Raw genomic sequence first — 6,392 nt, forward strand, 5'->3', positions numbered from 1 at the left:
TTTTTGTTTTTGCTTCTCCCTCTTTTGATTTTTCCCCCCCCCCCCCCCCCCCCCCCCCCCCCGGCGTGGTCCTAGTACTCGTCTGTATCCTGCTCTGAAGATGTGATTAATCACTTCAGAGCGTCTCTTAAATGTCACTCCAATACTTGACTGTAATCTGCTTGATAAATGTGTCCAAACACTCGCACTCAGCAAAGACCTTTTGTAATCCTAGATTGGGTCTGAAGTGTAATTCTTAGAAGTTTGATAAATTCGGGTCCTGAGCTGAACGAGTTAGTTCAGTTTGTTCCTTGAGTCCGTCTTTGTCCTCCTTAAATGGACGGGGAGGTTTAGACTACAGGGAGATGGAGGCACAGGACAGGGGGATGCACAGAGGATACATGAGGGTCTGTATTAGTATGCCGTCTGCAGAGCGGCGACATCGACCGATTTTAATGAAGTGCTTCTGTTCACAAAGCTCTAATAGCGGCTACTCCCCCTCCACATCCCTGGCTTTAACCCCACTGTCCTCCCTCTGTCCTTTCTCCCCGTCCATCTGGCCTCTCCTCCCTCAGTTGGTCCGTCCTCTCCGACTATTTCATCTTTTACCTTCTCCGTCCATCTGTGCCGCCCTCCTCCTTTACTAACCTTGTCTTTTTATTTACATCCTTTGAGGTCCAGCATCTCACAGTTTCTTCCTCAATACACCATCTCTGTCCAGTTTGCTTAACACTGCAAGTTCCTTGTCCACGTTCCGTCAATTTAGTCATACCGTCATTAGGATTAAGTGCTTTCATTGTTGGTTAAGAATTTGTCTGCAGTTTTGTCAAAAAAGTGCCGACATTTTTTGTCGTCTTTGGGTCTGAATTGTGAAACTTTTACTCCTCAGAGGGATTTTTTTCGACACATTTTAAACACACCTTGTGTTACTTTTTGTGCACTAAGGTACGTTAGCTGTGTGGCAACATGTTGCGCTTTTGACAAATTGTGCTGAAACTTGAGCTAAAATGTGTTTTTCAGGATTTTCTCCAAGTCGCCTCAAGTCATTAACGGATGATGACTTGAAGGCTGTGAGGCAAGAAGTAAGATTTGAGTCAATTTAGAGTACAGCAACCTGCAAAAGGAAAGAGTTTTCGCACAATGTCTGAGTAGTTTCTGCGAGGTTAGGATGTTCAGCTGCCATTGTGGGACGCCAACATGTAAAGTTTCTATGTTCCCCTTCGATGAAAATATGGATCCAATTGGTCGCGTAGAAGCATGCACCGAAAAAAAACGGTAGATTTGAGTCACCTTATGTAACACTCGTCTCCTCACCGCATCGTCTAGAACAGCAGCACTGCAGTTCTATTTAAATGCGCCAGCTGCTCGTTTAAATGTCATCAACTCCAATGTGACTCGTGATGGTTCACTCAGAGGCCAGTCGGCTCCCCAGAGGGGGTTTGGAGTCCCCGTCCATGACCTCCCACCCCGGGCTAGAAATCAGTGTTGCAGGGTGAGTTGGGGAATCCTGGCTGAGTCACTGTCAGTGTGAATCTCTTCGGGTTGAGAAGAGATGAAGAACTGCTCATTATACTAATCGTACACTCTCAGAAATACAGGCGCTGACTGAGACCATATAGGGTTCTTTGGATTGTCCTCACAGGAGAATCCTGTCTGTAAAGGTTCAACCTGGAACCCTTTCAGATGGTTCTACCTAGAACCCAACATAGAGGGTTATACCTAGAACCATCTGGGAGAGGTTCCACCTAGAACCCCCTATGAGAGGTTTTACAGAGGACCCATCTATGGTATAATGGTTCCACCCATAACCTTCTCTAAACGGTTCTATCCAGAACCTTTCCACCTTCTAAGGCCCCCGATCACACCGAGACGCGTCGCATTGGTGGTTCTCCACCCGAACCATGATTTAGTTTCTCTTGGGCAATTTGAACCGCGTCCAACAAGGCAGTGGGCTTAGAGAACCCACATTTCAAACAATTCTTAAAGAGTTATTTGGTTAAAAAGGGTTCTTAATGGAACCACTAGTCTTATAAGGAACCCTTTTCTTCAAAAGAGGATTTTTCTGCGTACAACCTCATTCCTTCAGGTAGAACCCTTTTGGAACCCTTATTTCTAAGAGTACACCCACAGACCAATAATGCAGCAGCCAGCATGTCTTTCCTCATCCTTCTCAAGGCCACTTTACATTTAAAGGAGTACTGATATCTGCCTCCCTCCCCCCCCCCCCCCCCTCTCTCTCTCTGTGTGTCTCTCTCTCTCTCTCTCTCCCTCTCCGTCTCCCTCCCCTTGTTCTTGTTCTCATTCGCTCAGCTTTGTACCGTGCTCACCGAGCTCTCAGTCCTGCAGTAATTGAATGTGTTCTTGCCGCATATCCGTGCAATTACTTGCTGCTGTCGAGAGCAATTCAGCACACGCAGCAACGTTCAGCACAAATCGATGTCGTTCAATATCCCTTACGGCGCTGTTTGGACTCGGCGGGACAGAAAACGCACATTTGTTCCTCGAGGGTGTACAAAAGAGGAAGACATTCAGCTTCTTCTACCTTTCAGCAGATGGTGAACCAGAGCGCTGTGAGGAAACATGAATGTCCAGAAAATTGCCTATTGGACCAAACTTCCTTCTCTTTGTGTTTTATCAGCTTCAGTGTGAAAACAATATAATATCTGATCAAAAGTCTGTAAAATAGAGAAATGACTAAAGGAGGGTTTTCATTATTGATTTATTACTTCCTTGATTTATCAATTCATAATATTTTATATGAGATGTCAGAGAACAGCGATGAACAGCCCAAAGAGATTCAGTTTATGATCATAAGACAAAACAACATGAAAATAATCACATTTGAGAAGCTTGAGGCAACAAATTACATTATTAATTGATCATTAAAATAGTTGCTGTTCTGTCGAGTCTACTGGACGCTGCTGCACTTTATAAAGACAGTCGAGCTCCAGTAGTGATGGTTTAGTGATGTAACGTGAGAGACGAGGGAGAGTTGTAGCTCCCCCCCGGTGTGCTCTCCCTGAGGGGGGAGACGTTACATGGAGCTAACGAGAGGTTTCATCCCACTTCAACATGTAATAATAACAACATCTCCTAATTCAGCTCACTCGTTGTTGTTCTTGGCGCTTCATTTAAGACAAGAGGTGTAGTATCAGACAGGATTATTAATGATTCAGTGTTGCTATCAGGTACTTAAACCACCATCATCTCCTGTTATGTTGCAAGCCGCTGAGTCGCTGCACCGATGCAATCGGGGATTAAGTGCCTTGCTTCACGGCACTTCAGCGGTCGGCGTTGAGGGAGAGAAGAGCGCTTCTCATGCAGTTCCACGTGCAGATTTCTACGACGCTTTTCGGGGCGTTAAAGCCGGCGACGTTCTGGTTTTTTGCTTGATTTGTTTTATTTGTTTGTTTTTTAACCGATGTTTCTATGACGATGAATGACTCCTGTTCTCACATCATCTTCATCAGGTCACATCATCTTCATCAGGTCACATCATCTTCATCAGGTCACATCATCTTCATCAGGTCACATCATCTTCATCAGGTCACGGTGTTTTTATTAAGGACGCTTTGTGGAGGTAGAGCGCAGTAACTACAGAGAGAGGGAACTATGTTGACTTTGAACAAAGGAGGGTGGTGTTTCCATCATGTTTTATCCAAAACACATTTAAATAGATGGAATTGTGTTCAGAGACACCGCCCTCCTTTAACCCTCGGGGGGGAAACTGTATATTTACTTAGATTTACAGGAGAATAGCAGTTTACAGCAGTACAGTGTATTTCAGCAGATGTCTGTTTGTGGAAATGGAAGAAAGGTGCTTGAAGAAAACATACTGTCGTGATTTATTGTCGCTTATTCATATTACTCATGGAACACACATAAAGACAAAGTATATGTACATGAGATTTGTTAGCCTGTGCTGGACGCTGTCTGTCCAACCGCTCCTCTGTTTGAAACGTATTTATCACACTGTATGTGTCACAGAGGGTTTGATGGTTACTGTATGCAGACCTGGGACAAACTGCCACTGAAACATGCTTCATCTACGCTGGTGGTGCGTTGGATTCGTCCGTCTCTGCGTCCACACCTGCCACCACTTAATCCTCGTCTTTCTCAATGTCACCATGTGTGCGTCCGTCATGCAAGCATTACTTTCACTTCAAAAGATGAATGAAGGAGCTTTGTCTCCACTGCGGCGGGCAGATACGTCCAAACTATAAGAAGATAAGAGGAGCTGTTCTCCTGTGGTGTCTTCACCTCGGGGGCCTTTTGTCCCAGGTCTGGTGGTGGTCTGGTGGTGGTCTGGCAGTGGTCTGGTGGTGGTCTGGTGGTGGTCTGGTGGTGGTCTGGTGGCTTTGGACAACAGTGAGTTGCCTTTAAAGCTAGACTTAGTTATCACATATCGCCACTCCTCAAACCGGGGTGACACTTGCCAAAGATGGTACATCTGCGTCACGATAAGGAGGGACAGTGTTCAGTTGGTACACTTTCAGCTAACTCTAATTAATTGGTGCCATAACTTTCTTTTACCAAAGTAACTATTTTACACAATGCACTCCAGGTCTTTCTGCGTGGTTTTAATACAAGGGGAGCATATTGTTTAACAAACATAGTTGTGTTCCCCATCGCTTCCATCAGAAGAGATGGCAATTAGGAAACGGAGGAATGATTACAGCAAGCAGAACCTTTGTTAATATATTCAGACTTAAAAATGTATTATACAACCTGAAAAATAAAAGTAAATGTAGTTTACTCAACCCAGTCGCCAGAACAAAAGTTACAGATACGTTTCATATCAGTCTTCAAAATATCATGAAGTTATTCCGCATAAAATTAGCCGAGTGCTTGTGTGTATTTTTGGAGCAATGGGCCTTCAGAACAATGGGAGTTTATTTTTGGGATAATGTAATAAATGGGCATTCGGTCCAATGTGACAACATCCGGACTATTGGGCCGTCACCGTTTAGTTTAGTTTTCACACGGGACATGAACAGCGGCCTCCCGGGTGAAAGTCCTGTGTGTGTTTGACACATTCACCCCCAATCCCCCTCATCCTCAGTGGACTCTCTCGCTTGTTATTCTCCTTATTAAACCACATTCATTTCAGTAACATGTTGTCCTGGTGACTGGGCTGAGTTCACCGACCTATTAAGGTTCATTTAGCCTTCGTTTAATGTGTATTATAGACTACAGTCGCTTTGGTAAACTAATCCAAAACAATGAATGGCATGAAAAACAATCACTGAACACCAGTTTGTTTAAATAGTAACATTCACCACTCACTCTGTAAGTGCACCCACTGAGTTAAAGCTCGTATTTCCTGTACAAAAATTGTTTTATAACTAAAATCACATTTCACCACTTTCAGTGAATCGGCACAAAGTTGCTCAGAGTTTGGAGTGTGGCTTCATGTGTCTACGTCTTCCTTTAACTTGCCTGTTGTTGCCTTTAGTTTCTAACGTTCTCTTTTCTTAAAAAAACAAATATGTGTACGTAGGTGAATAAAAACATATCAAAGGTAGTCTGGGCAGACGTTTTGAAGTAACGAGATATATTGATATTGATTGGATAATATCACTACTACTACTTCTTCTAGGGAGATTTTAACAGATATAGCTTTAAGAGAGATTCATTTCAGTTCGTTTTCTTATAAAGAAAAATAAAAGTTTTCTGTAAATACCTTATTACTCTTTCTTTGGTTTTGGGTTTTTTGACTAAATGAGTTGATTATAAAATCAAAAAGAAAAAAATCTGAGCTTGGCTCACTTCTTTACATGCGAGTTGATGCACCATTTAGTTTGAGGATTGTTTCTATAGAGTCATCACGTAGTCCTCTCCAGTCGGACATCAGCTCATGTAAATATGAAGACCAACAAAAGCTTCTGAAAGGTTTTGTATTTATATTTCTCTCTTATTTAAGATGAAAGTCATCATCCTTTGCACATAATGTTATACCATTATTATGACAGTGCTTATATTGGATAGGCATGTTTACGTTTATGATTATTACCAGTTTTATTTCTGATGAGATTATTTAAAATGCTAACATGACTGGAGCAGAGATGATTTATTTCTGTTTGTTTTGGTTTTACTGTCCCACGCGAATTATATACCAATAACACCATGTTCTGTTAACAATGAAATGTCAATAAAAGTGAAAAACTTTGTTGTTTGTAATACTGTTTTTAATGGATGGCATTCATGCTCGTGGATTTTTTTGTTTGTTTTTCAGTGATATCCAGATGTTCACTTTAAAGTCCATCTTGAATCTTCATGCAGTCATAGCCTTCTTCCAATTAGGCCTCTTTCTACACGGCATCTGTCCGTCGAGGCTGACGGTGGATCGGGCAGTCGCTACGGCAGTTGGAGCAGACAAATGGAGAGGGGCCTGTGAAAGAAATGGAGGTTTT

The 6,392-nt window shown here is 42.8% G+C and overlaps 1 long non-coding RNA gene across 1 annotated transcript; it reads left to right on the forward strand.

Moving 5' to 3' along the window:
- Nucleotides 1-47: 47 nt before the first annotated feature.
- Nucleotides 48-6,148, forward strand: LOC116401336 (uncharacterized). Its single transcript, XR_004213992.1, has 2 exons — nt 48-3,449; nt 3,507-6,148. It is a non-coding gene; the product is annotated as an uncharacterized LOC116401336 (long non-coding RNA).
- The last annotated feature ends 244 nt before the right edge of the window (nt 6,149-6,392 follow it).

The sequence above is a fragment of the Anarrhichthys ocellatus genome, unplaced genomic scaffold, assembly GCF_004355925.1.
Source record: "Anarrhichthys ocellatus isolate YVR2014 unplaced genomic scaffold, GSC_Weel_1.0 scaffold350, whole genome shotgun sequence".
Classification (NCBI taxonomy): Eukaryota; Metazoa; Chordata; class Actinopteri; order Perciformes; family Anarhichadidae; genus Anarrhichthys; species Anarrhichthys ocellatus.